This window comes from Mustelus asterias, chromosome 1, assembly GCF_964213995.1.
Source record: "Mustelus asterias chromosome 1, sMusAst1.hap1.1, whole genome shotgun sequence".
Lineage (NCBI taxonomy): Eukaryota > Metazoa > Chordata > Chondrichthyes > Carcharhiniformes > Triakidae > Mustelus > Mustelus asterias.
The window spans coordinates 77,855,376-77,877,949 of NC_135801.1; the positions used below are offsets into that span (position 1 = coordinate 77,855,376).

The 22,574-nt window shown below is 41.1% G+C and overlaps 1 protein-coding gene across 10 annotated transcripts in view; it reads left to right on the forward strand.

The window, feature by feature from the left end:
- bmp2k (BMP2 inducible kinase) overlaps nt 1-22,574 on the forward strand; it is an 86,746-nt gene that overhangs the window by 9,042 nt on the left and 55,130 nt on the right. The window contains exon 1 of one of the 10 annotated variants that reach the window (XM_078213858.1): nt 9,093-9,164. The exons of the other annotated variants lie outside the window; for them this stretch is intronic. The gene's annotated coding sequence lies outside the window, so the exon portion shown is untranslated. Of the gene's footprint in view, nt 1-9,092; nt 9,165-22,574 lie in introns of those variants that run through there. 10 annotated transcript variants of the gene reach the window in all.

Sequence of the window (22,574 nt, forward strand, 5' to 3'; positions counted from 1 at the left end):
TTTTTGAAATGTGGTGAATGCCTTTGAAAGATCTCATTCTCAGCATTTAGTACAGAAAACTTTCCAGGTGCTGTTCCGCACCATTCTTATTAGGCCCTCTTGCACGACTTGGTCTATCCACCCTCTTTAAAGGAATAAACTTAAATTTGATTTTTTTTGTTTAAGTTAAGACAGAAACTTTAGTTTAGAACTAAAAACAGAAAATGCTGGAAATACTGCACGGCCTTTCAGCAAATGTGGAGAGGGAAGCAGGGTTAACATTTCAAGTCAATGACCTTTCATCAATATTGAGGTTAGAAATGCAATAAGTTTTTAAGCAAGAGAAATTGGGGAGGGTAGGAGAAAAAAACAAAATTGAATGTCTGTGATGAACAAAGGACAGGAGAAATTAAAGTGACAAAGAAGCTGTGGTGCAAGGCCAAAGAGAGTCATAATTGTACAAATAAAGAAACAAAAGATGCTTCTAGAGGAGGTGTGAATGGTAGCATGATGGACCACTACTGTCCAATACCAAAATGGGACCAAAAGCAAAATCTGCAAAGAACAATGGAACAAACTTAAACTGAGTCCAGAAGACTGAAGAGTGCCAAGTCAAAAGCTGAGGTGCTGTTCCTTTAGTTTGTGTTGAGCTTCATTGGAGTAATGCAGGAGGCTGAGAACATAGGTCAGCATGAAAGCAAAATGAGAATTAAAGTGACAGATGACTGGGAGTTTGGAGTCATACTTGCAGATTGAATGGAAATGTTCCATAAAATGTCAAAGGGATCCAGTACTCAAACGTATTACAGGAGAGGAGATTTAATATTGCTAGTATTAGATCAGCCATGATCCCATTGAATGAGGAAAGTAGTTACTGTGGTTAAATGTCCTACTTCTGTTCCTATGTTCCGAATAATATTCTGAGAACCGACCGCATTGTGCAGATGTGTATATTGGACATTGATTGCTGAAGTAAGATTAGAGAGATTTGAGTTATTTTCAATGAATGCATATTGGTAATAACATGATTTAGACCAGAAGTATCACAAAGATAGTTATGTGAACTACCCCAATATCAAGTGCTAAGGCTAATTGTGATGAGAAAGATTCTATGTATTTAGCACATTATTCAGAAGTCACGGAAAGTTGTGGTCACGCTCGGATCTCCAATCTGCCTTTTCTATTTAAAATACTTGGAACATGTTATCATCTCCAGAAATCATATCCATCTTTTCCACAATTCCGTGTCTGAATTCCTTCAATGGGCCCCTGGCCTTGTTTCTGCAGCCTTTGGCATCACTGACCATACTGTCTTCTTCCAGTATTCCCCTTCTATTGTACAGCTTGATGGATTGGCCCTTGTTTGGTTCCATTCTTATCTATTGGAGTGTAATCAGAAAATCACTAGCAATGGTTTCTCTTCCTAATTATACAGGATTACCTTTGGAGTTCCCCCAAAGATCTATCCTTGACCTTGTACTGTTTTGCACCCACAATTCACTCCTTGCAATATCAAGTTCCACTTACAAGCTGATGATACTCAACTCTATGAGCATTTAGAGAGGTTTAGTATGCTCAAGAATACTCAACATGGCTTTGTCAGAGGCAGATCGTGCCTTACGAGCCTGGTGGAGTTCTTCGAAAATGTGACTAAACACATTGACGAAGGGAAAGCGGTAGATGTGATTTATATGGATTTTAGCAAGGCGTTCGATAAGGTCCCCCATGCAAGGCTTCTAGAAAACGTGAGAGGGCATGGGATCCAAGGGGCTGCTGCCCTGTGGATCCAGAACTGGCTTGCCCAAAGGAGGTAGAGAGTGGGTATAGATGGGTCTTCTTCTAAATGGAGGTCGGTCACCAGTGGTGTGCCCCAGGGATCTGTTCTGGGACCCTTGCTGTTTGTCATTTTCATAAATGACCTGGATGAGGAAGTGGAGGGATGGGTTGGTAAGTTTGCCGACGACACGAGGGTTGGTGGGGTTGTGGATAGTCTGGAGGGATGTCAGAAGTTACAGAGGGACATAGATAGGATGCAAGACTGGGCGGAGAAGTGGCAGATGGACTTCAACCCAGATAAATGCGTAGTGGTCCATTTTGGCAGGTCAAATGGGATGAAGGAGTACAATATTAAGGGAAAGACTCTTGGTACTGTAGAGGATCCGAAGGACCTTGGGGTCCGGGTCCATAGGACTCTAAAATCGGCCCCGCAGGTGGAGGAGGTGGTTAAGAAGGCGTATGGTATGCTGGCCTTTATCAATCGAGGGATTGAGTTTAGGAGTCCGGGGATAATGATGCAACTATATAAGACCCTCGTCAGACTCCACTTGGAGTATTGTGCTCAGTTCTGGTCGCCTCATTACAGGAAGGATGTGGAAAAGATTGAAAGGGTGCAGAGGCGATTTACAAGGATGTTGCCTGGATTGAATGGCATGCCTTATGAGGATAAGCTGAGGGAGCTCGGTCTTTTCTCCTTGGAGAGATGTAGGATGAGAGGGGACCTAAATAGAGGTATATAAGATGTTGAGAGGCATAGATCGGGTGGACTCTCAGAGGCTTTTTCCCAGGGTGGAAATGGCTGCTACGAGAGGACACAGGTTTAAGGTGCTGGGGTGTAGGTACAAGGGAAACATTAGGGGGAAGTTTTTCACACAGAGGGCGGTGGGCGAGTGGAATCGGCTGCCGTCAGTGATGGTGGAGGCAAACTCAATAGGATCTTTTAAGAGACTCCTGGATGAGTACATGGGACTTAATAGGATGGAGGGTTATAGATAGGCCTAAAAGGTAGGGATATGTTCGGCACAACTTGTGGGGCCGAAGGGCCTGTTTTGTGCTGTAGTTTTTCTATGTTTCTCTTCCATGACTCCTCTACAGCCTTTGAATTGTCACGTTCTTTTTCTGATGTCCAAAATTGGATGAGCAGAATTTTTTTCCAACTAAATATTGGGACAAAAGAAGCCACTGTTTTTGTTCCCACCACAAACTTAACTTACTGGCTACAGCTTCCATCTCTGGCAACCAGACTATTGCCGACCTTAGTGTTGGATTTGATGCAGAGAGGAGCCTACGACCCTATATCCACTCCATCACTAAGACTGTTTAGTTCCAATTCCAGAATGTCATCTGACAGGAGTGTGATGGAATACTCTGCTCTTATTTGAATGAGTATGGCTCCAACATCACTAAAAAACCTCAACATCACCAGTGATGTACCATATACAAGATGCACTACAGTAACTCACCAAGGCTGCTTGAACAGCACCTATCTAACCCATGACCACTACCAGCTCGAAGAACATGGACAGCAGATGTATGGGAACAACACCACCTGGAAGTTGCCCTCGGCAGGCTATTCCTACCACCAGGTTTCAGAAGTTTACTCTATCAATGACCCAAAACAACTGCACTTTATTATTTGATTTATGTTATAGACAGTTCAGTAATACTTACGCCAGTGACAACTTATCCCGTGCTTTAGTTGCTTGGTTTCCCTGAGAAACAGGCAGGATTGGGTGGTCAATCTGTTCTTGCCCGCTCTCTGTTCAGATAGCTGACCAGGCTATCCCCGTTCCTTGTCCAGCTGCAGCGACAGCGTGGAGCTTGGTGAATGCTGGCTTAAATAGATCCCTGCTTTCCGCACTGCCATGGATACACTTTCTACTTTGCTCCTTTCTTTATAACAACAGTCCATGATTGACTGACTCACTTTCACCTTCGGCAATTGTCCCTAGAACAAGAAGGTCCCAACAACAAGTTTGGCCAATTTCCTCCTAGATCTAATAAAACATCCTACGGATGCTGGAAACCTGAAACAAAAACAGAAAATGCTGGAAAAATTCATAAGGTCTGGTAGCATCTGTGGAGAGAAAAACAGTTAACATTTCAAGTCCATTTGACACTTTTACTGGACTGCTAGATCTGCTTGCTTCAGCACCTCCCCTGTCCCAAATTACATAAGGATGTTTAGGCACAACTGAATTTCTCCTTATTCAATGATATTCTAAACAAACAGCAAACATCCGTTACATTACATTAAACCATTACATTCTGACCTTGCTTTGAATTTTATATGAACAATTTTGCAAGATATTTGTAATCGAAGAAAGAAACAATTGTTGCCTAGTCTTTAACCAGTTACTGCCTGGTCTTTTGACCAGTCACGGTTTTGTCCGCAGGATTGATGCCAGGAGGCACGAAGGCTGACAAACTAAAGGAGTTTTATTAGCGATGTGTGTTCAGTGCTGGCTGCTGCTTTATTCTGCACAGTTACCTTTTCTAGCAATCCTTGATGTCACTTTCAATGATGTCATGCATGTATTATTATACTGAAATATGTAAGCTAATAAATTTTGGAAGGAGTAATTTGACAAGGAAGTATTCAATGAATGACAAGACACCAGTAAGGAACCTTGGCGTGTTTGTCCACGGATCTCTGAAGGCAGAAGGGCATGTTAGTGGGGTGGTGAAAAATGCATATGGGACACTTGCCTTTATCAATTGAGGCATAGATTAAAAATGTGGAGCGGTCATGTTGGAGTTGTATAGAACGTTAGTGAGGCCACAGCAGGAATACTGTGTGCAGCTCTGGTTGGCACATAGGAGGAAGGATGTGATTGCGCTGGAGGGGGTACAGAGGAGATTCAGCAGAATGCTGCCTGGGACAGAACATTGAAGAGAGGTTGGATAGACTTGGGATGTTTTTGTTAGAGCAGAAAAGACTGAGGGGCAACTTGATTGAGCTGTACAAGATTATGATGGGCATGGGCGGGGTGGATAGGGAGTAGTTGTTCCCCTCAGTTGAAGTTGTCAGTCACGAGGGGATACAAGTTCAAGGTGAGGGAAAACCTTTTTACCCAGAGGGTGGTGACAGTCTGGAATGCGCTGCCTGGGAGCATGATGGAGGCATGTTGCCTTGCATCCTTTAAAAAGTACCTGGATGAGCACTTGGCATGTCATAACATTCAAAGTTATGGGCCAAGTTCTGATAAATGGGATTGGGTGTTTCTCGCATGTCGGCGCAGACTCAATCAGCTGAAGGGCCTCTTCTGCGCTGTATAATTCTGAGAGTGCTCAGTGCAGCTTCTCTGAAATCAATATAAATACATAGCATTTCCTCCCCCTTTAAGTTGAACGTTCCCAACAAGCACATTGCTGTGAATCTGAAGTTGCATGTAGGTCAGGTAAGGGTGGCAAATTTCCTAGAGACCCAGATTGGTTTTTACAACAATTTGACAGTGATCATCATTAGACTTGTAATTCCAGATTTTTATTGAATTCAAATTTCACCATCTGCTGTGGCGGGATTAGAACTTGAGCCTCCAGAACATAACTTTAGATTTTAGGATACTAACAAAAATAGAAAATGCTGGAAAATCTCAGCAGGTCTGACAGCATCTGTGGAGAGAGAATATAACCAATGTTTCGAGTCTGGATAACCCAGATAACTTTGATGAAGGGTCAACCAGACCTGAAACATTGGCTCCACAGATGTTGTCAGACCCACTGAGATTTTCCAGCATTTTCTGTTTGTGTTTTGGATTCCAGCATCCACAGTATTTTGCTTTTATCTCTGGATTACTAGTCCAATGACAACATCACTAAACTACTGCCTCCTATACATGAGTAGAATTGATTTAGACCATTGGTAAATGAACTTTGTTTCCTGGTTGCCTTTAATATGTGCTTCATTGTTTGCACAAAATGTTCTGCTAGTCCATTCGTAGCAGGATGGTATGGTGCAGACCTAATATGTTGTATACTGCTCTTTCAGTTTTTTTGAGAGATGACCTGTGGTGCATTATTACTCACTAATTGCTCATGAAATCCAAATCTACTAATGAGTTCTCCTAACCTCTCGATCATCATTTCTGATGAATTGACTTCGTTATGGCGACTTCTGACCACTTTGAGCATTGATTGTGACGAGAAATGTGTGTCCTTCAAAAGGTCCTGCATAGTCGTTGTGCAGCTGTTGCCAAGCCTCTTCTGGCCACTCCTAAGGAGGTAGCAATGCTAACGTTGGCAGGTTTTGCATCTTTTGTGCATGAAGAACACATTCCAACCTTCTCTTCCATTTCTGAATCTAATCCAGGTCACCAGAAATAACTCTTCACTATCTCTTTCTTTCTCACAGTTCCATAATGGCTCTCATGTAATTTGTTCAACACTTTAATGGTGGTGGAATGATTACACTGAGCCCTCGAAGATATCCTGACTGTACAGATAACTCCACACTTCTAGTGGAGTACAATTTTAAGTCTGGTTTTGCTTCTGAGGTCTTGCCTCTTAACGCTGTATCTATCACCTCAGAGTATTGGATCATTCCGGGTATACTCGTTCACTTGTCCTGAAATGACAGGTCTACTGTCTACTGGTTCAGAGTAGAAGATGTTTCCGCATGAACTACTTGCTGACAAGCTGCTTAGCACTGGTAATTGAGAAAACCTCATTGCATTGAATACGTCTGTGCAATGATTAGAGATGTTAAACAGTTTATCTTAAACTTTTACCCCTTTTAGGGTTATGACCTCTATGAATATGGGCATGGTAGAAGATATTGTGCATTTTGGGGGGAAAAGCAATTGTTGGTAAAGATACCCCATAATACAAAAAATATCGAGCTGCCCCATAACAGGGCAGGACACAGCACTTCCTCTAATTTGAGAAGTTACGTGGAATTTACCTTGACTGTTACATTGAACATTGATTTGCTGCTTGTAATAAAAGTTTTCTGATTTTTCTTTTGAAGGTCTTGACTCGCGGAAGTGTTTTTCATTCTGCCATTCGGAGGGGAGGGTGAGGGGAGTGTGGATGAGAAAGAGACAAATGTGCAAAATGCGCAATATCAAATTACAAAGGGGTCCTATTATTACATCCCTGAGTTATGTTGTTTAAATTTTGATAGCATGATGCTCAGCCCTCTTATGAAGAGTGACCAGCACCACAATGTCTGAGAATATCTAAGGTGAGTTTGAAACTTCCAACAGCATACCTCAACTTCCTCGACTCAACATTGCTATGAGCAAAGTGACCCTGTTTAACTTCCAACAAAACTCTTGAGCCATTGCCCCTGTTTCCATTCCCTTTCTGAACTCCACACCCGGTCTGCTCAATGATTTCCAACCTCAGTTCATTTGATTATTACACAAGTTTCAAACCCCAAATTCAGTTCTGACGTTTACTCACTTCTACTGCCAGTGAAACCATTACCTATATCTTCAGTAACCTAGATTAACTTTACTGGTTTTCTAGTTTTACTGGCCGTTTGAGTTCAGCACTCAACATTAACTGACTCATCCAAATAAAAGCAAAGTACTACGAATGCTGGAATCGGACAGAAAATGCTATAAAAACTCAGGTCTGGCAGCATTTGTGGAGAGAGAAAATAGAGTTAACATGTTGAGTTTGTATGACTGCTTCAGTTTGAAGCCTCCTGTTGATCTGCTGAGTTTTTCTGACATTTTCTGTTTCTGTTCCAGCTCACCCAAAACTATGTTGCTTGCATTCTGTCAATATTTGAATGTTATCTGCTTATCATCCTTCACAGGAGGCTTCAAACTGAAGCAGTCATACAAACTCAACATGTTAACTCTATTTTCTCTCTCCACAAATGCTGCCAGACCTGAGTTTTTATAGCATTTTATTTATTTGTTTTTCTTTCAATTCAAATATTCAATAATCCATAATGAGGAGCCACATCGTGCAGCTACTTCTGCTTTCTGGGACCTTGTGTCATTTCCTCCCACGATATTCAAACTTGCTGAAACTCAGACCCTTGCTGGGGTCTTTGAGTTTTTCTTAGGATCTGTTACAAACTTGAAAAATAGCTTTTTAGGATCATAGATTACTACAGTGCAGAAGAAGCCCATTGAATCTGCACTGACACGTGAGAAATACCTGACCTCTCACCTCATTTACCAGCATTTGGTCCATAGCCTTAAATGTCATGATGTGACAAGTGTTCATCCAGGTATTTTTAAAGGATGTGAGGCAACTTGCCTCTACCATCCTACCAGGCAGCACATTCCAGACCATCATCACCCTCTGAATAAAAAGGTTTTTCCTCACATCTCCTTTTTGTTGAGTTTGCTTGCTGTTCATAGTGTTGCAGATTGTTAGATTAACTAGCTATATTTTAGTTGCATGAAGTTTGTGGAGGGAATCTGCAATTGGATCCAACTGCTCTATGCAAATATCAGTCATGAAGTTTCGATCAATGGGTGGGAATTGGGAAACTTGGCAATATTATTTGGAGTTCGGGAGGGCTGTCCCCTTCAATATGACACACGAACAGGATAGAGAACTTTTGCTGAGTCCATCAAGAAGGATTCGGGCATGAGAGTGATGATTTGATTTGATTATTGTCACGTATTGGTATACAGTGAAAAGTATTGTTTCTTGCATACTATACAGACAAAGCATACCATGCATACAGAAGAAAACGAGAGCATGCAGAATGCAGTGTTACAATCATAGCTAGGGTGTAGAGAAAGATCAGTATAATACTAGATAGGTCCATTCAAAAGTCTGGCAGCAGGGAAGAAGCTATTCTTGAGTCGGTTGGTACGTGACCTCAGACTTTTGTATCTTTTTTCCGACGGAAGAAGGTGGAAGAGGAAATGTCCGGGATGCGTAGGGTCCTTGATTATGCTGGCTGCTTTTCCGAGGCAGTGGGAAGTGTAGACAGTATTAATGGCTGGGAGGCTGGTTTGAGTGACCCTTTATATTTTATTGCAGTCTTGGACAGAGCCGAAGCCATGCCAAACTATGATACAACCAGAGAGAATGCTTTCTATGGCGCATCTGTAAAAGTTGGTGGGAGTTGTAGCTGACATGCCAAATTTCCTTAGTCTTCTGAAAAAGTAGAGGCATTGGTGGGCTTTCTTGACTATAGCGTTGGCATGGAGGGACCAGGACAGGTTGTTCGTGATCTGGAAACCCAAAAACCTTTCTACTTCGTCCCCATTAATTTAGACAGGGGCATGTCCTTCACTATGCTTCTTGAAGTCATTAACTATCTCCTCCTTCGTTTTGTTGACATTGAGGAAGAGATTTTCATCGCACCGGTTCACCAGATGCCAGGCAGATGAGGGTTGCACGTACAAGCCTTAGTGTGTGTGGATGACATGGCCATCTTCTGCTTGGATATGCAGACTGATGAGTGTCTGTAACTGACCTCAGCAACCAAGGTAAATTATGTCAAAAGCAAGGCCATGTTCTTTGGGAACTGGGCCAACTGATCTTTGGTCCCTTCACCGTCAGTCAGATTACCTGAAGATGCTGGGAATATGGTTTGGAGAGGCAGGGGCATGCACCAAAAACTGGAAGCCAAGGTGGGGCAGACATTGGGCATGTGGGAACAACGGCCCGTTTCCATCACAGGTACGAACCTGGTCATCAGGTGTGTGATGCTCTGTTGATGTACTGAAGGGCTGCAAACTGTGTAGAATCCCTTGGATGTATTCTTGTCATTGAATGTATATAATAAATGCAATTGTTTGAGGCAACTAGGAGTGCCACGTGCTCTCTGGAGAAATGTTTCATCATGTCCAGTTTGAAATGTTTTGGAATGCATTTTAAGATATCTTGTGAGTAAAGTATATTTTTTTTTGCCGGGGGGGGAATTTGGTTCACATGGCCATTGACTGCATAAATTATAAATTCCCAGGCAGAGTGCTGGGGGAATGATATCCAATTACACCAACTTCCTTTTCTTGTCAGTACAGTTTTCCACAAAGCAAAACTTCGTGGTCAGCAACAAACACAACCTATTGCGTATAATATATGATGTCAAAATCTTGATGGTATTCTACCTGCAGGTGGTGTGATGAATGTCATATCATGTGATCGACTGATAACAGCATATGGAGCTTCGTTGTAAAGTGTGGTACGTTACACAAATTCAGTGGCAGATTAGGCACTCCAATGCCTGCTGTCAGACCAGCATCCCCTGAATCAAGGCACTGGTTATGGTTAATCAGCTACATTGGGCAAGCCACATTGTCCATATTTCTGATACCAGGTTAAAGTCCAACAGGTTTATTTGGTAGCAAAAGCCACACAAGCTTTCGGAGCTCTTAGCCCCTTCTTCAGGTGAGTGGGAATTCTGTTCACAAACAGAGCTTATAAAGACACAGACTCAATTTACATGAATAATGGTTGGAATGCGAATACTTACAACTAATCAAGTCTTTAAGAAACGAAACAATGTGAGTGGAGAGAGCATCAAGACAGGCTAAAAAGATGTGTATTGTCTCTAGACAAGACAGCCAGTGAAACTCACTGCAGATTTTCCTTGATATGAGTTTCACTGGCTGTCTTGTCTAGAGACAATACACATCTTTTTAGCCTGTCTTGATGCTCTCTCCACTCACATTGTTTCGTTTCTTAAAGACTTGATTAGTTGTAAGTATTCGCATTCCAACCATTATTCATGTAAATTGAGTCTGTGTCTTTATAAGCTCTGTTTGTGAACAGAATTCCCACTCACCTGAAGAAGGGGCTAAGAGCTCCGAAAGCTTGTGTGGCTTTTGCTACCAAATAAACCTGTTGGACTTTAACCTGGTGTTGTTAAACTTCTTACTGTGTTTACCCCAGTCCAACGCCGGCATCTCCACATCATATTTCTGATACCAGACTTCCAAAACAAGCTCTCTACTCCAAACATTGTCACAGCGGATAGCAGGAAGTCAGAGGAAATGTTTCAGGGTTGTCCTCAAAGCCTTCCTGAAGAAATGCAACATTGCCCCGATATGTGAAATCTCTTGCTTGAGACTGCACAAAGTGGAGGAGAAGCATCTGTGAACCATTTTGACCATCTCCAACAGGCCCAAGTGGAGGCCAAGCATAAACAGCGGAAGAAGCATGCCAAAATCGGAGCGTATCATCCACTTACCTCATCAAACACTACCTGCCCTACCTGTGGCAAGGTAGTTTATTCGACTTTATCGTCACCTCAGAACCCACAACCATGGAGTGGAAGAAAGTTATCCTGAGGGGTTGCCTGATGACCATAACAGTACTAAAATATTCTTTGGTTACCTGCTGGCTGGGTTTATTGAATACTTTGTCACCGGGAGTGCCAGATATGTAAGACTGAATTACTGTTACTTACAGTTTTGCTAATTTTATTTCTTTGTTACAAGTTGTAATGTTTACTTGGAGTTTGTTGAATACCTTGTATTTCTGGAATAGTCCACATTGGAATATTATAAGCTGTTGGAAGTCTCAACTTGATATTACAATTTGTTTAACCACTTGCATGAGCAAACATATCAAGGAAAAGTCTTAGTGACCCTTTTAGGAAACTCTAGTGTTGAATTACTTGTTGCTAATAGAATAGAATCTGCACAGTGCAGAAGGAGGCCATTCAGCCCATTGAGTCTGCACCAACCATAATCCCACCCAGGCCCTATTCCCGTAACACCACATATTTACCCTGATAAGACACTAGGGTCAATTTATCACGGCTAATCAACCTAATCCGCACATCTTTGGACTGTGGGAGGAAACCAGAGCATCCGGAGGAATCCCACGTAGATATGGGGAGAATGTGTAAACTCCACACAGACAGTGACCCGAGGCCGGAATTGAACCCGGGTCTCTGGCGTTGTGAGGCGTCAATGGTAGTCATGATGTGGAGATGCCGGCGTTGGACTGGGGTAAGCACAGTAAGAAGTCTCTCAACACCAGGTTAAAGTCCAACAAGTTTATATGGTAGCAAATACCATAAGCTTTCGGAGCAATGCTCCTTCGTCAGATGGAGTGGTCTCTGTTCCGTGGCAGCAGTGCTAGCCACCGTGCCGCCCCAAGATGTTTAATCACTTGTCTGTTCTGTGTCGTAAAATGCAATGATCACATCTAATTGCATTCAATATTGTACAGAAGGAAAAGTTCCAAATTTAAGTTACAAGAATATATAAGAATTGTACATGGAATGATGCCTGACTCACTTAGAATACTCCAATTTTATTTTTTTTCAATTTCTGTAGTAAAGTACGTTGTTTCAAATTCATTTTAGTTGTGGTTTTCTTGGATTAATTGGTTAATACAAGTATTTTCTGAGGTAGAGAAGACTGGCAAGTCGTGTTGCAATCATTTTTTTATGATAAAAATGTAATTTGTTTTGAAAGGTCTTCAGGTTTCTTTGTCAGCAGGCACATGATTGAGGCTTTGATTTGTGATTTTCATTGCCAGAACTGAATTACCACGTGGCATAGTTCCATTTTTCTGAACAGTGCAGGATCATGAGCTAGTTTTCCACTAATTTTCTTTATTTCCTGGTTTGTTAATTTTTTTCCACATTCTCTAGTCTGGAAATAGGTAGAAGATTCCCTTAAGAACTTTTACCTATTTTTTTAAATGGAAAGAGATTCCCAAATTCTATTTTGATTTTCTTCGGAATGTAATTAAGATTTCAAAATTTTATACTTCGCTGTATATTGGAAGAGGATATTCATAATTTTTCTCCCTACTGCAAGTTCATTTAACGATTTTACATATTCAACATTGGGTTTTAGAAAACTCATTTGCATATTTTTGAAAAAGTTAAGAACATTGTTGGAAGATGAATTTTAACTTTGTAGATGGGTATTTTAAAAATGTTGAATTTGGTTCATTGGAGTTGATGGTTTGAATGAAACTCTCAATCTTTTGCAAAAAATGTTAAGGAAGCATGCATTTTCAATATAGTGCTCAGATTTCATTTTTCTTGTCTGTGTTTCTACAGTTCTTGTATCTTCATGATTAGCACTCGACTATTGCATGCAGGAAGTTTTGTGGCGGTTTTGTAAGAAATTATTGACTGCGTGACCTTGCAAGTGACTCGCTTGATCTGTGGAATGCGTTGTGCAAGCATTCCAGTTTCCAAGCATTCGCTATCATATTTGAAGTATGTGGAAATTCGGATCACACTTTCAGTATCACAAATGAGAAGCTCTATGCATATGTAGAATTTCTTCATCTGCAAACTTGAAGTGGACTGAAAAATTTGATGTCCGATTTGTTATTGTTTCACCAGTAATATCTGATTCTGTAGAATCTCATACAATAGAATTAAGCTCTGCATCCTGCACCTTTCTTGAGAATTGTGCTACATTTACATCTTGCAGGCTGAAACCCTTTTTAAAAAAGGTTGCAGGAGCGGTGATCCCTTGACGCTGGAGACTTAATTTTTGATTTTTGCTTCCTATGATTGTTTTTAAATATCTCCTTGATTTGACTAATTCCTTTCCTTGTTAGTAGCTTGTGCTTTGTCAGTTTCCTGTTAAGTACTTTTTGTGAGGCATCATTAGTTGCAGTTTGTTTTCTTATGGAAGCACGCAATCCATATGATCCCTGAAAAAGAAGCTGTTTGCATCAATGTACAGATGTATCTTCTACTTCTTGATGTACTCTGAAATAAGAATAATAACCAAAAGATTGATAAAGAAGGAAAAATTAAGACTACGAGCAAAGGATAGCTAGAAATATAAGGACAGATAATAAGAGTTTCTATAGAAACTCTTAAAAATAAACGAGTTAACAAAGTGGGCATTAGTCTTATCGAAAAGTGAGTCCGAAAAACTAATAATGGAAAATGAGATGAATTGAATCATTATTTTGGGCCTCTATTCCGTATAGGTGATACAAGTAACCTTCCAGAAATAACTAGAATGGGAAATGCAAGGGTGAGACGAACTTGGGGAAAATTAGAGTCACCAGAGAAATGGTACATGACAAACTGTTAGAGCTGCTGCGGGCTGTTAAGTTCCAGGTCCAGATAGACTTCATCCTAAAAGAAGTGGCTAGCGTGATAATTGATGCATTGGTTTAAATTTTCCAAAATTCCCTAGATTTGGGGAAGGTTCCATTAGATTGGAAAATAGGGCATGTATCCCCTTTATTCAAAAGGGGAGGGAAGCAGTAAGCTGGAAACTACAGACCAGTTAGCTTAAAGTCTATCATAAGGAAAATGGGACTATTATTAAAGACGTTATAGCAGGGCACCTGGAAGAATTCAGAGTAATCAGGCAGAGTCAGCATTGTTTTGAGAGGGACATCATGTTTAACCAATTTATTGGAGCTCTCTGAAGAAGTAACATATACTGTGGATAAAGGAGAATCTGTGGATGTACTTAGATTTCCAGAAGGCATTTGATAAGGTGCCATATCAAAGGTTATTGTTGGAAGAAAAAGAAAGTCCTTGGTGCAGTGGTTAACATAATGGCATGAATAAAAGATTAGCGAGCTAGCAGGAGACAGAGGGTAGGCATAAAAGGGTCCTTTTCTGGTTCACAGGATGCCATGAGTGCACTCTCTCGTTTCCTTCTCTATGAACGGTATGTTTTGTCTATAGCGCGCAAGAAACAATACTTTTCACTATGTTAATACACGTGACAATAAATCAAAGAGTAGTGTGCCAGAGGGATCACTGCTGAGGCCTCAACTTTTTACAATTTATAAACTACAAGGGACTGTAGGCTACAGTCTAAATTTGCTGATGACCGAGGAAAATGATATTTTAATAATTTGGGAGTCTGATATGCTGGGAAGCAAGCTTGTGGTTGCGTGCAAGACTAATTTAAAGAAGCTGTGGCGTGTCTGCTTACAAAGTTGAGGACATCGAAGACTAGCACTTGAATATGGCCAAGTTGGATGTTCTACCAGTAAGTAAGATATGGGTAGACAGTTTCATTAGGAGACTAAGAAAGTTTGTTGTGTTCAGTTGTTCAGTGTCAAAGGGAAATAAAAAGGGTTCATGACTTGGAAAAGGTCATAAATAAGGCGAGTGTTAAATTTTATTTTACCCGAAAGTGGTGACCTTAAGAAGAACATAAGATTTTTATATTCTGGGAAAGATAAATTTCAAAGAAGGATAAGGACAATGGGAAAAGATGAAAGAAAAGCACATATTTAAAGAGAGGTTGGGAGCCATGTTAGGGGTGACTATGTAAGACCTCCTGGAGTGCTTTGAAGAATATGAGCAGCCAACCCAGAAAAGTGTCTGTTTTTCATAAATGTTTGTTGTTCTCCCATTCTGCTGTGGAAAATGAGAGAGAGGAGCACTGTGATTGGGTGACAGTGGTTATCGCTGCTGCCTCACAGAGCCAGGGACCTGGATTCAATTCCGGCCTCTGGTCACTGTGTGGAGTTTCTGTGTCTGCGTGGGTTTCCTCCGGGTGCTCTGATTTCCTCCCACAGTCCAAAAATGTGCAGGTTAGGTGGATTGACCATGATAAATTGATCCTAGTGTCAGGGGATTAGCAGGGTAAATGTGGGGGTACTGAAATAGGGCCTGGGTGGGATTGTGATCGGTGCAGACTCGATGGGCCAAATGGCCTCCTCCTGCACTGTAGGGATTCTATGATTGCCCTCTACAGTAGAAGTGTGGTTCGCTCATAATACTGGAATTTTTTTTAGACTGTAGCCTAAAAGTTGTACTTATTTGTGTCTAAACAAGTAGAAATCTTTTTGGAGGAAAGTTCTGTAAAACTAACTTTAACTGTGTAAATCAAAGTTTTCTTAACATTTGAATTTAATATTTAAAATCTATTACTGTAATTTGTGGCTCCTGACTTCTTGTAAAGTACAAAAATTTTCTAAAAGCTTGCCAAGTTTCCCCTTTGAGATTTGATTTTCACAGCATTTACCACCTGCCAGATGTTGACAATGACCCACACAAAGTAAGTTTTTGAATTTATTTGTAGGACATGAGCATCGCTGGCTGGCCAGCATTTATTGCCCACCCCTAGTTGCCTTTGGACGGCACTTGAGAGTCAACCATGTTGCTGTGGCTCTGGAATCATGTGGCCAGACAGAGTAAGGGCGGCAGATTTCCTTCCCTCAAGGACATTAGTGAACCAGATGGGTTTTCTGACAATTGGCACTGGTTTCATGGTCATCAGTAGATTTTAATTCGGTTTTTTTTTAGTTCAAATTCCACCATCTGCGTGGTGAGATTTAAACCCAGGTCCCCAAAACATTAGTTGAATTTCTGGATTATTATTCTAGCAATAATATCACTAGGCCATCACCTCCCCAAGTTGTGAAGAGGACATTAGGAGGCTGCAAAGGAATGTAGATAAATTGAGTGGGCAAAGATTTGGCAATATCATGTGTATAATACAAAGAAAAGTACAGCACAGGAATGAGCCCTTTGGCCCTCCAAGCCTGTGTCGATCATGATGCCCTTCCCCCCGGCAATCACATCTGGAGGAACGTGTAGAGTATTGATCGCATTTAAGGAAGGATGTAAATGCCAGAAGCAGTTCCGCGAAGGTTCACTAGACTAATACCTGGATTGTAAACGTTGGGCAAGCTAGTCTTGTGTCTGCTGGAGTTTTGAACAGTGAGGCGACTTGATTGAAACATACACCCTGTCAAGACCCCTCAGGATCTTGTATGTGGAAAAGATGTTTCCTCTTCTGGGAGACTTTTTTCACTGAGGGCCAAGAGTCTTTGGAACTTACTTCCTCAAAAGATGGTGGAAGCAGAATCTTTTAATATTTTGCAGGCAGAGGGAGATAGATTCTTGATAAGCAAACGGCTGAAAAGCTATTGGGGTCATAGGAAGGTGGAATTGAGGTTACAACCAGATCAAACGTGATCTCATTGAATGGTGGCGCAGGCTCGAAGGGCCGAGTAGCCTACTCCTAATTGGTATTTTCTTGCATCAGTGAGTTTCCAATATAATTTTCTCCTGTTTTGGAGAACCATATACATTGCTTCACTGCAGTAAGAGTGCAGTCACTTAGTTATATTTTCATCTACAGTGTCCTCCCAAGATTCTGTGGTCCTTCATAGATTTCAGGCAAATCTTCAGTGATCATCTTTTGATAGGTTCTTTATGGTGATCAGGTGGAAACTTTTTTTTGAATGGACTTAAATGCCACTTACCAAATTACTAGGTTAATTCCCCTGTGGTGCAGAAGGGGACTAAACCTTGTCTTCTTTAGGGTTACTTATCTGCAGGTGAACATCAGCCTTGGAGGTAGGTGTTTCAGAATAATCGAATCATAGAATCGCCACAGTGCAGAAGAGGCCATTCAGCCTGTCGCGTCTGCACCAACTCCCAGGCTCTATCCCCATAAGCCCACACATTTCCCATTGCTAATCCATCTAACCTATGCATCTTGGGACACTAAAGGGCAATTTAGCATGGCCAGTCCACCTAGCCTGCACATCTTTGGACTATGGTGAGAACTCTTGTTGGATTCAAGTGTCGAGAGCAGTAATCAACCTAGGCTAGTGTGGGCTGCATGAGTGGCCCTCCTTCATGTCAGTGGGCCGCAAGGCTGAATTCGGGCATGTGCACTAACCGTGACCCATTGAATAAGATTAAATACATTTGATACACATCGAATATTTCATAATGAGTTACAGAAAATGCTTAATCATTCATATATTAATAGAACTGTCACCAACTTCAATTGGGGAAAAATAAAAAATATAATCACTAATACTATGAAAGCTAGTACCAGCTACAACTGAAAGTTGTAAATTTTCTTCACTGCATAGATGTGTTTTTATTTTTATTTATTTCTTAAATTCTACTGCTGCTGATAAGCTATTCTACTGCTGCTGATAAGCTATACTACTGCTGTTAAAACCTTAGTTACCAATAAATTGTACCAGTATTTTAAAGATAAATGAGGAATGCAAGTAAAATACTCACCAACCAATTGCTCTGCTCTTGCTCTTTTATCATGGTAATCAACAGGAGGTAAGAAGGCAGATGGAGTACAATGTGGGAGAGTGTGAGGTTATGCACTTTGGTAGGAAGAATAGGGGCGTAGACTATTTTCTAAATGCGGAGAGAATTCAGAAATCGCAAGTTCTATTACATTTGGAATATTGTGTGCAGTTTTGGTCACCTCGCTATAAGAAGGATGTGGAAGTGCTGGAAAGAGTGCAGAGGAGATTTACCAGGATGCTGCCTGGTTTGGAGGGTAGGTCTTATGAGGAAAGGTTGAGGGAGCTAGGGCTGTTCTCTCTGGAGCGGAGGAGGCTGAGGGGAGACTTAATAGAGGTTTATAAAATGATGAAGGGGATAGATAGAGTGAACGTTCAAAGACTATTTCCTCGGGTGGATGGAGCTATTACAAGGGGGCATAACTATAGGGTTCATGTTGGGAGATATAGGAAGGATATCAGAGGTAGGTTCTTTACGCAGAGAGTGGTTGGGGTGTGGAATGGACTGCCTGCAGTGATAGTGGAGTCAGACACTTTAGGAACATTTAAGCAGTTATTGGATAGGCACATGGAGCACACCAGGATGATAGGGAGTGGGATAGCTTGATCTTGGTTTCAGATAAAGCTCGGCACAACATCGTAGGCCGAAGGGCCTGTTCTGTGCTGTACTGTTCTATGTTCTAAGTGTAGAGGGACTTGGGAGTCATAGTTCAGGATTCTCTGAAGGTTAACTTGCAGATTGATTTGGTAGTTAGGAAAGCAAATGCAATGTTAGCATTCATTTCGAGAACAAGAACACAAAAGCAGGGATCTACAGCTGAGAATTTATAAGGCTCTGGTGAGACCACAGTTTGAATATTATGGGCAGTTTTGGGCCCCTTATCAAAGGAAGGATGTGCTGGTCTAGGAGAGGGTCCAGAGGAGGTTCACAAGAATGATCCCGGGAATGAAAGGCTTGATGTATGAGGAGCATCTGAGGACTCAGTCTGTACTCGATGGAGTGTAGAAGGATGAGGGGTGATCTCATTGAAACTTACAGAATAATGAAAGTCCTGGACAGAGTGGACGTGGGGAAGATGTTTCCATTTGTGGGAGGGGCTAGGATCCAAGGGCACAGCCTCAGAGTAAAGGGACGACCCTTTAGAACTGAGCTGAGGTTGAATTTCTTCACCCAGAGGGTGATGAATCTATGGAATTCATTGCCACAGGCCAGGTCATTGAATGCGTTTAAGACAGAGATAGATAGGTTCTTGATTGGTAAAGGGATCAAGCGAGACCATTGGATTGAGAAACCTAGCCATGATTGAATGGCGGAGCAGACTCGATGGGCCGAATGACATAATTCTGCTCCTATATCTTAAGGTTTTATGGCCTTATTTCAGTAAGAAAATCTTCTTAATAGTTATAAATTTATTTTGTTGTTCTTGTTTGTTTTTAAACGCCATAATATGTTTGCCTCTTCAATCTGATTTAATATTGCGCCAGCAGAAATTTCCCTCTTGCTTTTATTTGATTTCCCTCTATGCTTAGAGTTGTCATTTCTCCGTTACTCATCAATTTTAGGATCACTGTTGCTGGCATCTTTCTAGTAGGATGCGATTTATGCAGGATAATTACAAATATGCAACACAAATCCAAAACTCTGTACATGGTCTGACCAGTGTGTAGTATAACTTAAAAAATCTTGTGTTTGTATATTTTTTAGTTGTATTCTTTGGCATAGCACGTACAGGACCCCATTCTAATCCACAGAATATTTGTTCAGTAGTATTTGCTCTAGGCCTCAATTCTACTTTTTATTCCCGCTGCAGTGAAGCTTAACTTTATTCATTTAAGCATGATATCAAGTTATGCTGCGCAATTTCTCTAGAATGTTAATGAAAAGTGTTGACAGCAAGTACCCCAAGCTCCTGTCTGGAGAACTAAGTTAAAAGCACATTAAAAATCCTTAAAGTGAGCCACGTGGAGTTCTCTAACTTACTTCCATATTTGTTGCATGTTGAAGTCTGTTAAGATGCTGATAAACTGAATAAATAAGTTTCAGTTTCTCTGATGTATTATTCAAAGACTCCTTGAATTTCATTCATGTGTGATATTGTACCATCTTTTGTCACCTGTTGTTCTCGCCAAGCCAGTCTCTGAACCCTACCATTGAACTGAAACAGCAGTCAGTAACAGACAACTGCTTCTGTCTAATCTTAGCTATTCATTCAGCTGCAATTCTTTTTTCCACACATGGGGTTTCAAACAATTTCAGGTTGGAAAAGCCGATGTCACATGACTACTATAACACGAGTAGTCAACGGCTAATGCTGATTTGAAATTGGGCTGTTTTGGATTAGAGCACAAGGAACCTTCTTCAGTTAAAGTTCTAAAGTTTATTTATTAGTGTCACAAATAGGCTTACATTTACACTGCAGTTAAGTTGCTGTGAAAGTCCCCTAGTCACCACACTCCGGTGCCTGTTTGGGTACACGGAGGGAGAATTTACCATGGCCAATATACCTAACCAACATGTCTTTTGGACTGTGGAGGAAAACTGGAGCACCTGGAGGAAGTCCACGGAGACACGGGGAGAACATGCAGCGTCCATATAGTATCCAAGCCGGGAATTCACTGTGAGGCAGCAGTGCTAACCGCTGTGCCACCGTACCAGTTAAGAGTTAGGATAAATAATTGCATTTTATTGAAAAGACACGAGTTGTGGGGGAAGAGTGCTGTTAAGAAGAGGAAGGGGAGGAACATTCCTTGTGATTTTTAAATGATGGGTGGAATTTTCTGGCCATTCACGCCCTGTTGCGACTGCAAGTGAGGACGGAGAATTTGGCACTTAGCCAAATCGCCATTCACAGCAGTGGGACCAGAGAATTGCACCAGCGTGAATGGCCGGAAGATTCCTCCAGATATGTTTCCTGTTTGCGTTGCCACTGTCTATGTCTTCAACTTTGTTCAGAAGTGTAGATCAAGTTTCTCTGATCCACTCTCTGAGATAACAAATTTCCTTTTTCATTGCTAAAGCAACATATTTAAGGAATATTTACAACAAATTAGTTACTCCATAATTGATTTTTTTGTTGCCTTGAATGTTTTATGTTAATTGGTGATACAATGGGCCAGATTTTCTGAAATCGATAGTGGTGAATATTGAAATGTTCGCTGGTATTGCACTTCAGATCTCAAGTCCTGACCCACAAACATACATGCTGTAATTGTCTGGGAAGTTTAAACTTTGATTTGCACTGCCGGGCCCCTCCAAAAATGTCTATTGGCACTGACCTTGGTGTCTAATGCTTTCTTGTTCCGTGATATTTAGCGGGATACTTGTACTCACATTGTTCAGCTGTTAATTTGTGGTGTAGGCCCAGGGATGTAAGCGCTGTTGGAATGTGCCAGAGTGCCATCCAGCACCTCCTATTTAAAGGCTTTAATGGCTAGTCCTGTTATCCACCACCCTGTATGTGATTTGTAGGGATCATAATGAATAGTTACCAACATTGCTTGCGGCATTTACATGCCTCTCCTTAACTCTAAAAGAGCTCTTGGGTCAATTCAACCTGTCCAAATCCCGTCTCTCTTTCCTGACTGTACAAATGCTACTAAGGACTTGAGATCACTCGAAGACACATTGATATAAACTTACGGAGGTCAGCTGTGAATTTTAAAGCTAACAGAAGAGCAGTCCTGAAGTTTGGCAGTTAAGAGTCATTGGCTTTTTTATAATTCTGGCTCCAGCCTTTACCCCACTTTCAGTACCTTCTATTTTGCCTTCAGCACTTACTTAAAGGCTGGATGGTAAACTTTGCTGATTGGCCACCTGTTATATGCCCTTTTTGATTATTCTTTCCATTGATCTCCGCAGAATCTACTGATTAATTTCCTGACTGCATTTTCAATCTAAGATTGGTGTTGATTTTAATCCTCACTTCACACATCTGCATTAAATTTCAGCTATCAAGTGTCTGTCCATTCAACCAACTGTCTATATCCCCTTGAATTTTATCACTATCCTCCTCACAGTTCACAATAATTCCAAGTCTTGGATCAACTTTGGATTCTGAAATTGTTCCCTGTACACCCAGGTTTAGGTTATTATATATCGAGAAAAGCAGTGGTCCCTCTATATAAAATCCCCCAGTCAAAAGTAAAATTTTCTGTAATTCATATTTTAAAAGGCTTGAAGTCGGTAATTAAAGTATTGCATTATGAAATTCTAGCTATACTACGGGCAAATGATTCAAAATACCACATAGTTTGAAATAAAATGCCAACCGGTACAAATATTTTTCACTTCAGTTTGCTGACAATTTGGGGCTCAAAATGATTAATGTATAGGAAAACAACTTAATAGTAGATTTAGAAGTTATATGGCCAACACATTTTCTTCGAACCCTAGCATCTCAAAATTAGGTGCAGCAAGGTATAACTCTTTCCCCAGGGTCCCCACCACCACCTACCAGACCAAACAACATATTCCTCCTTCCGTCAGACTGTCTAACCGCCTCGCCCCTAACGGGATCTGCCAGCCACTGTACCCATTCCACCAACCCTGTGCTCAGTCCTTTTGCACCAAAGGCCAACATAACTATTTGTCTTCCTAATTACTTGCTGCACTTGCATGTTAACTTTCAGTGACATTTGAACAAGGACACCCAAGTCTCTTTGGACATGAGCACTTCCCAATTTAAGAAACACAAATGTTTTCCAAAATGGATAACTTATTTGCCTTGTTTCCATGTTTTGATACGTTTTCCTATCAAAACATGAACATATCAAAACATGGGAATATGGCAGATAAGTTATCCATTTTGATAGGAAAAATATCCATGTTTCTTAATTTGGGAAGTGTTCATGTCCAAAGAGACTTGGGTGTCCTTGACCATATGTCACTGAAAGTTAACATGCAGGTGCAGCAAGTAATTAGCAAGACA